The sequence below is a fragment of the Ambystoma mexicanum genome, chromosome 3p (genome assembly GCF_040938575.1).
Source record: "Ambystoma mexicanum isolate Mex_15411 chromosome 3p, UKY_AmexF1_1, whole genome shotgun sequence".
NCBI lineage: Eukaryota > Metazoa > Chordata > Amphibia > Caudata > Ambystomatidae > Ambystoma > Ambystoma mexicanum.
Window position 1 is genome coordinate 822,095,649 of NC_090925.1, and position 11,246 is coordinate 822,106,894.

General features: G+C 50.0%; 1 long non-coding RNA gene across 1 annotated transcript; it reads left to right on the forward strand.

Moving 5' to 3' along the window:
* The first annotated feature begins 275 nt into the window (after positions 1-275).
* On the forward strand, positions 276-9,365 carry LOC138579620 (uncharacterized). Its single transcript, XR_011304098.1, has 2 exons — positions 276-488; positions 8,566-9,365. It is a non-coding gene; the product is annotated as an uncharacterized lncRNA (long non-coding RNA).
* Positions 9,366-11,246: the final 1,881 nt, after the last annotated feature.

Here is an 11,246-nt window from a genome sequence, read left to right on the forward strand (position 1 = left end):
TCTTGCCATCACTGCCCATCTGAGTACCAGTAACTCGAGATTATGCACTGGGTCGTTTTTTTCAGGTTCATTTAACAGAGCAGCTTAGCCATTCAGACTTGTGTCTGCATGGAGAATGTAGGGCAGACACGGATTTGTCTAGGCCATGGGTGCACAACATACGGCCCGCGGGCCAGTTGCGGCCCGCCATGCTCTTTTGTCCGGCCCGCGAGGCACAAAGACTTTCCCGCGGCCGCCCTCCATTAGGAAAGTCTTTGTTGTCTTCCGGGCCGGACAAAACGCTGGCCGTCATTCGCTCAGCACACATGCACCACGTTGCTCCTACGAGCCACGTAGTGTGTGTGTGCTGACCCAATGGAGGGCCAGCACTACGGCTGGCGTGGCCCATAAGGCTTGATGCCGGAAGGCATTTCAGCCTTGGACCACCCCAGCCGTAGTACGATTCCAGCGTTCCTGCTTACCTGCCTTCCAGTTCCAGCACGTCTCCGGTAAGTGCTCTGTTTGTGTTTGTGTGTCGGGTCTGTTTTACTTTATGTTTGTGTGTGTATGTTGCGATAGGGGGGGGGTCGGATGTGTATGAATGTTGGAATTTTAATGTATTTTGTGTGCATGTTGAGATGCGGGGGTGGGGGCGGGGTCGGATGTGTATGAATGTTGGAATTTTAATGTATTTTGTGTGCATGTTGAGATGCGGGGGTGGGTGGGGGGGTCGGATGTGTATGAATGTTGGAATGTTAATGTATTTTGTGTGCATGTTGAGATGCGGGGGTGGGGGGGGTCGGATGTGTATGAATGTTGGAATGTTAATGTATTTTGTGTGCATGTTGAGATGCGGGGGTGGGGGGGGGGGTCCGGATGTGTATGAATGTTGGAATGTTAATGTATTTTGTGTGCATGTTGAGATGCGGAGGTGGGGGGTGTGTCGGATGTGTATGAATGTTGGAATGTTAATGTATTTTGTGTGCATGTTGAGATGCGGGGGTGGGGGCGGGGTCGGATGTGTATGAATGTTGGAATTTTAATGTATTTTGTGTGCATGTTGAGATGCGGGGGTGGGTGGGGGGGTCGGATGTGTATGAATGTTGGAATGTTAATGTATTTTGTGTGCATGTTGAGATGCGGAGGTGGGGGTGTGTCGGATGTGTATGAATGTTGGAATGTTAATGTATTTTGTGTGCATGTTGAGATGCGGGGTGGGGGGGGGTCGGATGTGTATGAATGTTGGAATGTTAATGTATTTTGTGTGCATGTTGAGATGCGGGGGTGGGGGGGGGTCCGGATGTGTATGAATGTTGGAATGTTAATGTATTTTGTGTGCATGTTGAGATGCGGGGGTGGGGGGGGGGGTCCGGATGTGTATGAATGTTGGAATGTTAATGTATTTTGTGTGCATGTTGAGATGCGGAGGTGGGGGGTGTGTCGGATGTGTATGAATGTTGGAATGTTAATGTATTTTGTGTGCATGTTGAGATGCGGGGGTGGGTGGGGGGGTCGGATGTGTATGAATGTTGGAATTTTAATGTATTTTGTGTGCATGTTGAGATGCGGGGGTGGGGGGGGGGTCCGGATGTGTATGAATGTTGGAATGTTAATGTATTTTGTGTGCATGTTGAGATGCGGGGGTGGGGGGGGTCGGATGTGTATGAATGTTGGAATTTTAATGTATTTTGAGTGTATGTTGAGATGCGGGGGTGGGGGGGGTCGGATGTGTATGAATGTTGGAATTTTAATGTATTTTGAGTGTATGTTGAGATGCGGGGGTGGGGGGGTTGGATGTGTATGAATGTTTGTATTTGAATGTTTTTTGTGTGCTGAGTTGGAGGGGATGGGGGGTTCAGGTCTGTATGGGTGCATGTGTGTGAGCTGAGTTGGGGGGGATGGGGGGTTCAGGTCTGTATGGGTGCATGCTTGAGAATGTGTGTGCTGCGTTGGGGGCAGGGGGTTCGGGTCTGTATAGGTGCATGCTTGAGAATGTGTGTGCTGCGTTGGGGGCGGGGGGTTCGGGTCTGTATAGGTGCATGCTTGAGAGTGTGTTTGGGGTATAGTGTTTGGTTGGGTGTGAGGGGGCCATGGGGCATAGTGTTTGGTTTGGGTGAGGGGGCCATGGGGCATAGTGTTTGGTTTGGGTGAGGGGGCCATGGGGCATAGTGTTTGGTTTGGGTGAGGGGGCCATGGGGCATAGTGTTTGGTTGGGGGTGAGGGATAGGGGGCATAGTGTTTGCTTGGTGGGTGAGGGACAGGGGGCATAGTGTAAAGTTGGGGGTGGGAGCCATGGGGCATAGTGTTTGGTTGGGGGGTGAGGGACAGGGGGCATAGTGTTTGCTTGGGGGGTGAGGGACAGGAGGCATAGTGTTTGGTTGGGGGTGAGGGACAGGGGGCATAGTGTTTGCTTGGTGGGTGAGGGACAGGGGGCATAGTGTTTGGTTGGGGGTGAGGGACAGGAGGCATAGTGTTTGGTTGGGGGGTGAGGGACAGGGGGCATAGTGTTTGCTTGGTGGGTGAGGGACAGGGGGCATAGTGTTTGCTTGGTGGGTGAGGGACAGGGGGCATAGTGTTTGCTTGGTGGGTGAGGGACAGGGGGCATAGTGTTTGCTTGGGGGGTGAGGGACAGGAGGCATAGTGTTTGGTTGGGGGTGAGGGACAGGGGGCATAGTGTTTGCTTGGTGGGTGAGGGACAGGGGGCATAGTGTTTGGTTGGGGGTGAGGGACAGGGGGCATAGTGTTTGGTTGGGGGTGAGGGACAGGGGGCATAGTGTTTGCTTGGTGGGTGAGGGACAGGGGGCATAGTGTTTGCTTGGTGGGTGAGGGACAGGGGGCATAGTGTTTGGTTGGGGGTGAGGGACAGGGGGCATAGTGTTTGGTTGGGGGTGAGGGACAGGGGGCATAGTATTTGCTTGGTGGGTGAGGGACAGGGGGCATAGTGTTTGCTTGGGGGGTGAGGGACAGGGGGCATAGTGTTTGCTTGGGGGGGTGAGGGGGACAGGGGGCATAGTGTTTGCTTGGTGGGTGAGGGACAGGGGGCATAGTGTTTGGTTGGGGGTGAGGGACAGGAGGCATAGTGTTTGGTTGGGGGGTGAGGGACAGGGGGCATAGTGTTTGCTTGGTGGGTGAGGGACAGGGGGCATAGTGTTTGCTTGGTGGGTGAGGGACAGGGGGCATAGTGTTTGCTTGGTGGGTGAGGGACAGGGGGCATAGTGTTTGCTTGGGGGGTGAGGGACAGGAGGCATAGTGTTTGGTTGGGGGTGAGGGACAGGGGGCATAGTGTTTGCTTGGTGGGTGAGGGACAGGGGGCATAGTGTTTGGTTGGGGGTGAGGGACAGGGGGCATAGTGTTTGGTTGGGGGTGAGGGACAGGGGGCATAGTGTTTGCTTGGTGGGTGAGGGACAGGGGGCATAGTGTTTGCTTGGTGGGTGAGGGACAGGGGGCATAGTGTTTGGTTGGGGGTGAGGGACAGGGGGCATAGTGTTTGGTTGGGGGTGAGGGACAGGGGGCATAGTATTTGCTTGGTGGGTGAGGGACAGGGGGCATAGTGTTTGCTTGGGGGGTGAGGGACAGGGGGCATAGTGTTTGCTTGGGGGGGTGAGGGGGACAGGGGGCATAGTGTTTGCTTGGGGGGTGAGGGACAGGGGGCATAGTGTTTGCTTGGGGGGGTGAGGGGGACAGGGGGCATAGTGTTTGGTTGGGGTGAGGGACAGGGGGCATAGTGTTTGCTTGGGGGGTGAGGGACAGGAGGCATAGTGTTTGGTTGGGGGTGAGGACAGGGGGCATAGTGTTTGCTTGGGGGTGAGGGACAGGGGGCATAGTGTTTGCTTGGGGGGTGAGGGCCATGGGGCATAGTGTTTGGTTGGGGGTGAGGGATAGGGGGCATAGTGTTTGCTTGGTGGGTAAGGGACAGGGGGCATAGTGTTTGCTTGGGGGGTGAGGGACAGGGGGCATAGTGTTTGCTTGGGGGGGTGAGGGGGACAGGGGGCATAGTGTTTGGTTGGGGTGAGGGACAGGGGGCATAGTGTTTGCTTGGGGGGTGAGGGACAGGAGGCATAGTGTTTGGTTGGGGGTGAGGGACAGGGGGCATAGTGTTTGCTTGGGGGTGAGGGACAGGGGGCATAGTGTTTGCTTGGGGGGTGAGGGACAGGGGGCATAGTGTTTGCTTGGGGGTGAGGGACAGGGGGCATAGTGTTTGCTTGGGGGTGACAGGGCCATGGGGCATAGTGTTTGGTTGGGGGTGAGGGATAGGGGGCATAGTGTTTGCTTGGTGGGTGAGGGACAGGGGGCATAGTGTTTGGTTGGGGGTGAGGGACAGGGGGCATAGTGTTTGGTTGGGGGTGACAGGGCCATGGGGCATAGTGTTTGGTTGGGGGTGAGGGATAGGGGGCATAGTGTTTGCTTGGTGGGTAAGGGACAGGGGGCATAGTGTTTGCTTGGTGGGTGAGGGACAGGGGGCATAGTGTTTGGTTGGGGGTGAGGGACAGGGGGCATAGTGTTTGGTTGGGGGTGAGGGACAGGGGGCATAGTGTTTGCTTGGTGGGTGAGGGACAGGGGGCATAGTGTTTGCTTGGGGGGTGAGGGACAGGAGGCATAGTGTTTGGTTGGGGGTGAGGGACAGGGGGCATAGTGTTTGCTTGGTGGGTGAGGGACAGGGGGCATAGTGTTTGCTTGGGGGGTGAGGGACAGGGGGCATAGTGTTTGCTTGGGGGGGTGAGGGGGACAGGGGGCATAGTGTTTGGTTGGGGTGAGGGACAGGGGGCATAGTGTTTGCTTGGGGGTGAGGGACAGGAGGCATAGTGTTTGGTTGGGGGTGAGGACAGGGGGCATAGTGTTTGCTTGGGGGTGAGGGACAGGGGGCATAGTGTTTGCTTGGGGGGTGAGGGACAGGGGGCATAGCGTTTGCTTGGGTGGGTGAGGGGGACAGGGGGCATAGTGTTTGGTTGGGGGTGAGGGCCAGGGGGCATAGTGTTTGCTTGGGGGGTGAGGGACAGGGGGCATAGTGTTTGGTTGGGGGTGAGGGACAGGGGGCATAGTGTTTGCTTGGGGGTGTGGGACAGGGGGCATAGTGTTTGCTTGGGGGGTGAGGGATAGGGGGCATAGTGTTTGCATGCAATAACTAAATCGAAATAAATTATAACAATGGAAAATGTGTAGTACAAAATGTAAGTTTGAAATGCAATAAAAATAGTTACCCCTCAAAAACATATTCTTTTTCCATGTGTTTAATACAAATTGGGGGTTGAAAAAGCCTCCTGACATGTCCCGCCTACCGCCCCGCCCACTTTTACTTTTCGGCCCACTATAGCCCTCATGTAAGGTACTTTCGGCCCTCTGTCAAAATCAGTTGTGCACCCCTGGTCTAGGCCAATACTGGAGTCTCTGTGAGTGTCTTGATAAGGTGGTTTAAGGCTTGGCTGCTTTTAGGTGTCCATCGCTGGCCAAAGGGCTTTCTCAGTTAATAGATTGCCTTGCAGGTGGTGAGCAGTAATCCTATGTGAGTAATCCCCCAGAACTCTACCTCAGTTTTGGCAGGCTAACACATGTGTTTGCAGGCACGCAGCTGCCCCATTGTCCCGGTCCCCACAGGGGTGCCCCTCATTTGGATACGTTTTCTGGGACACACCAAAAAGGGCTACCTGGTAAAACGGCCAATATGGGATATATACCAATTTTAAAATGGTGGCCTTGTGTACATATTTGTTTTCAGAAATAACAAAGCAAACAGGTCATGTATCACAGTTAATGTGCAAACTAAGGTACAATTACATTAAACCAATTGCATTTTACCTCTCCATCTTTTTTCCATAAATGCACTTTTCATAAGTAAGATGGAGGGGGTAATTTTGAAACAGACAGGTGTTCGTGTTCATGTGTGGCGTAATATGATTGAAAGGCGTACAAGCCTTGAGCATGGCTCCAACTCCTTTCAATCAAGCCATGCCACATTTTCATTTCATTGTTTGGCGGAGAGAAGAGGCAGAACGCAACTTGCGTTTCCACTGAATCGCTTCCACCCTGCTATGTAAATGCTCCAACATTTGCGCCCGCATGGATTTTCATGCTAGCGCATATACTGAAGGTCCCTTTGAAGTCTGCCTGCTTAATGCACTAGCATAAAGCAGGCGTACCCCATAGGGACCTATTGTACATGCTGCCTACCATGCTCGTATGGTAAGCAGTGTTCTCAGTTGAAATTGAATCGCTTGCCACGCAAGCAATGCAAGTGGTACTCACAATGAAATGTAAACGCTACCTGGCATGCCATCATGCCAGGTAGAGTTTACTCACTTTGCACGGAAGACTGCAAAAGTGCAGGGCAAAAGGTGGTGTACACGTGTGTATGCCACCTTTAGCCCTGCACTTTTGCACCCCGCCGTGCAAATGATAACAATTTGGTGGGGTAGCTGTTTACGTTGCAGTGCAAATTTAACGGCTTGCTGCACCTATTGACACTTTTTTAGAACATGAGCTCCACAGTGTACTATGGGGCATTTTAATAGTGCTTTACATTTCCTCATTCTTCCTGCTCCGCCTGCAGCATATTTTTTGTACACTTGCCTGAGATTTTCATCCAAGTGTACAACAAATTGATTCCTATTGAACCCTCATACATTTAACACCTGCTAAAAGCAAATGGATTCTGTGGGAATCCATTAAGTGTCTTCTCTAAAGCCTTATTTGCAGGCTGCATTTATATCTCCTGCAAAACGGATAGGCATCACAGACCGCACTGGCCTGGCTGACCGCCTTCCTTTCTAACCGACCTACCTAAGTGCAACTGAACCCTTTCCTCTCCTCCACCTCACTCTCTACCTGCAGCATTCCTCAGGGATCTATCCTATAGCCGTGGCTATTCAAGATTTACCTTGCCCCTCTGGCCCACTTAATCTCCACCTTCTCTCCTCACTTCCAGTGCTATGCTGATGACTCACACCTCTTCTTTAAGCTTCCCTCCTCTTCTTCCTCTATCATAGCTGACTGCTATTCAGGCATGTGTTCTGCTAATGATCTCTGCCTTAATGCCAGTAAGACTGAGATCCTTCTCATTGGGATGCCTGCTCCTCTCTCTCTCCTTCTCCCCTGACATCATGGACCTTGCCAAGAAGTCCAACCTTCTGCTCCATCTCCTCAGGGGCATTCTCCCTTTCCTCACCTTTCCCCAGAAGCTCAATGTGTGAGAAAGGGTGTTCTCCTGAGTAGAGCCCAGGAATCCCTTATCCAGGTGGCCAGGACACGGCCATCGCTGTTGGATCCAGTTCCTGGGGGTGGACCAGTGGGGTGAGGATCACCTGGGTAGGGGAATCTGGGGTCATGCTCGGGGAATACCCCTGGCGAGACGTGGTATGGCATAGTGGAAGAAGAAAAAAGAAGGCCAAGTCCCTGAGACTATTATATGCAGCTCTAGATCAAACTCCCTTCTGCCCAATGAATCTCCCTTACCAAAATCCAACAACTCCTCTGCATCTGGTAAACCTATTAGGAATCCAAACCCTGCTGCCGTGGGAAACTACATCTCCCAATATCCTTGTTGTCCTGTTGCCTACCGGAGCACCCCCAGGCGTTCTTCTCACCGTCCCTCTGATTATTATTTCCCGAACTCCCAGACTGCTTTTACCAAACACCACCATTCTCACAACACCCCTATTCATTTCACAGCAATAATCCCTATAAATCTCACTGTTCCGAAATTACCAACCCCTCTAGCATGAGGGTTAATGAACTAGGAGGTAGAAAGAATCCCTAGGGGAATATGAGGAATATCATTCCTGATAAAAGCCCACCAAGGTGTCCCAGTTTTGAAACAAGACGGACCAACACCAGAGCCGTATACCTGACATGTCCCGACACAAGGGTCAGGCAGAGTCAGGCAATTTACAATAACCACACACCTGCTTTTACCTAGGGGCTAACCAAGCCATAATGAATAAACTCCAAGTTATCCAAAACAATGCGCTGCGCGCAGCATTAAACATCCCTAGGAGAGACCACATCTCCCCCATCAGAATCTCCTGCAAATGGCTTTCCATTCAACAAAAAATCTACTTAAAAACTCTTTGCCTCACATACAAAGCCCTAAACCACCTCGCCCCCCCTATCTTACCAACAAACTCTCCTTGAAACCTAACACCAGAATTACCAGATCCGCCAACACTCTCTGCCTCATGGTGCCCAGATTCTCCTCCTCCAAAAAAGCTGGTGGCTCAAGCTTCTCGGTCCTCGCCCCTCAATTTAGGAACTCCCTACCGCTGAACATCAAGTCTGCCCCCTCACTCCATATGTTCAGGAAGCTTGTCATTGGTTGGCTACTGGACAAACAATAAACTAATCCTCAGCCCGACTAAGACCATGCATACTGTATATACTGTACATACTATTCAAATGTTTCAATTATTTCCCCTAATTACACTGACTGTATATATTGTATATTACCTCCACAGATTGTATAACTGTAAATTCTACATATACTATGCCTTCTGTAACTTGTCTGTAAGCACCCTTTTACTCCAGGGTCTGGTGCGCTATATAAATAAAATAAACAAACAAACAAACAAACCTGACAGCCCTTTACCTTCCACACAGGGACAAAAGTGGAGCATGAGAGTACACTATGAGCAAGGCCAACCACATGAGGAAGCAGCTATTCCAGGACAGCACTTCACACAGAGAAGAAAGGCAGCGAAAGTTGAAAGAACGACAAGGAGGGAAATGCCCTTCCCTTTCCAACCCAGACCTGCGAAGCCTCCGAAAAAGGAAACATAAGACCTTGATTTACAGCTGACATAGGGAGTAACAGATGTCAATGGTGCACGGGGGCCTCCTGCATTGATAGCACAGGCGGGGAGGCATGCTGGCTACCGTGGTACCGTCCTTGACTCCAGAAGCAAGACAAGCCAATGGGTTCAGCACAGCCGGTGAGTCAGAGAATGCTGATAGCAAACTGAACTGTGTTGAGCCCAAGCTTGCAATCGTTAACATTATATGAACGCAAGGAACTTGAGACTAAAGAACGTGTGTGTGTTTGAACTTTTGGAATTGTGAACCTCGTGCTGGCGAGGCCCAGAAGTGTGCTGCGCTCAAGAGTCCCGCCTTGTCCTGTGCTAAAAACGTAGGGAAGTGAGACTCCAGCTATAACATCCTGACTTATCATTTTAAGAACACTTCTTTCTTTTCTTGTGAACATTATCCAACACTATTTTGTAACTTAGTTGTAAGGTCGGCAATAGGTTTTTGTAGTATAGTCCCTTTTTATTTGACAAGACGCCACTATGACTGCCTTATTATTATTTGATGGTTGTAGCTTGCTTCCATCTTAGATTTAGGTTTACATTAAGCGTTTTTCTCACCCATTATACAGTTTAATAAACACCCTTGAACTGTGATCACTTGTGTCTGTCTTTACTGTTGACACCATGAGTTCCTTACAAATGGCTCCAGAACTCTGGTTCTCTCTATGCTGGACTACTGCAACAGCCTCTTCCTCAATCTGCCTCTCTCCTCCCTTCGCCCTCTTGAAGAAATACGGAATGGGGCCGCAAGACTTATCTGTGGCCTCAAGTCTAGGGACATCATCTCTCCAGCCCTAGAATCTCTCCACTGGCTCCCGGTGGCTGCAAGGATCATGTTCTAGACCCTCAGCATCATCTACAAGGCTTTTCGGGGCCTGGGACCCCGCTACACCCAACTGTCTCTCCCTAAATACTTCCCTGCTAGAGTTCTTAGGTCCTCTAGCTCTAACTCTGCAAATCAGACATTTCACCAGGCAGAGTGGGGGTATTTCTCTTTTTTGGCCGTAGCCATCCTCGGCAATGGCCTTCCTGCCCCTCTCAGATTTGAGCCAGATCTCCTTAAGTTCCAGAAACTTCTCAAGACATTCCTTTTCACCTCCTCCTTCCTCTCCGCCTCCCTTGCTAACTTGTCCTCTGCCACTTCGACTGGTGCCTGGACCCTTATGTGCCTTATTGGTGCAGGCCCGCCTTGTCCAGTCTACCCCTTACCAGCACTTTCCCACGGGCCCCTTCCCTGACTAGCCTGAATCTGGTCCACCCCTTCCTCGCACTATCTGATCCTGACCCCTGGCTCCCCCTGGCACTTACCCTCTTGCATGGTCTGAATGTCACAAGGCCTAGTAGGACCATTCCTTAGTATTATTGTTTTTTTCTCCTCTGTCCCTCCCCTCCCATTGTCTTGTGCCACCTGGAAACACTTGTGTACAGGCACCATACAAATGTCCAATGAATAAATAAAAATAATGAAAATAAAGAGTAACTGCAATTCCACCTATTTTTACGCTTTACCTTTGCACTCCATTTTGCAAAAGTTGAAATCTGCATGAAGGGTACACAACTGCACAAAAGTGCTTTTGTTGGCAGTCCCCAGCATGCAATTATCATTTTTCCTCTGTATAAGTGTGTGTGTTTTTCCTTACATTACAAGAACTTTAGGGCTACCATTTTATAGACCTCAATACTTTCTGTGGAGCCACGTGACCCCTACTTTTATGTAGGGTTGCACATGTATAATCATGAATAGATTTGCACCAAAATTCTCCACCGGTTCATCCATTGTTGATAACTGTGCGTTTTCCATATCTTTAATCTAAAAAGGTGCTTTTGCAATTTCAAAATGTTCCTATTTTTTTCTTTGAAGCTTCTATCTCTGCATATTTAATTGAAATAAATCTGAAATAAATGTGTTGTTGCACTAAATTAACCTTTAAGCAGTCATCAGTTATCTTTAAAGTGCATTTTGAATCACTCTATAATATTTCTGGTTCATTCTTATGTGACAGGTTTATGGGTCTGTCACTATCAAGGGGCAGCGTAGGACCCTACAGGTGGCCGTTGGGGAATATGAGGAAGACCCCTGCCTGGACACGCGATACATGCTCCTAAAACCACCAAGTTGCTTCAGCCGCTGTTATGGTGAGAGATATAAAATCCCACCAAAAATTAGATGGGGACACTGCTCTCCTTTTAAATGAAATAAGGCCTGTACTTCTCAATGGTCCTCGGGGACACTAGCATTAATATGCTCCAAAAACATTTGAGATATGAAAGTGTGAATCATAAATGGTCCTGACGAAGGCAACTTAATAAGGGATTGCCAAAACGTCTCTGGATATTGACCAGCACCAGTCTGAGAAGTACCTACAGACTTATATTGGCCTTAGAAGCATGTATAAACCAAAAAGAATGGTATTTAAAAATGTCCATTCATAAATTCCCAAAATGGACTGTTACAATATTTATATACAAGAAATA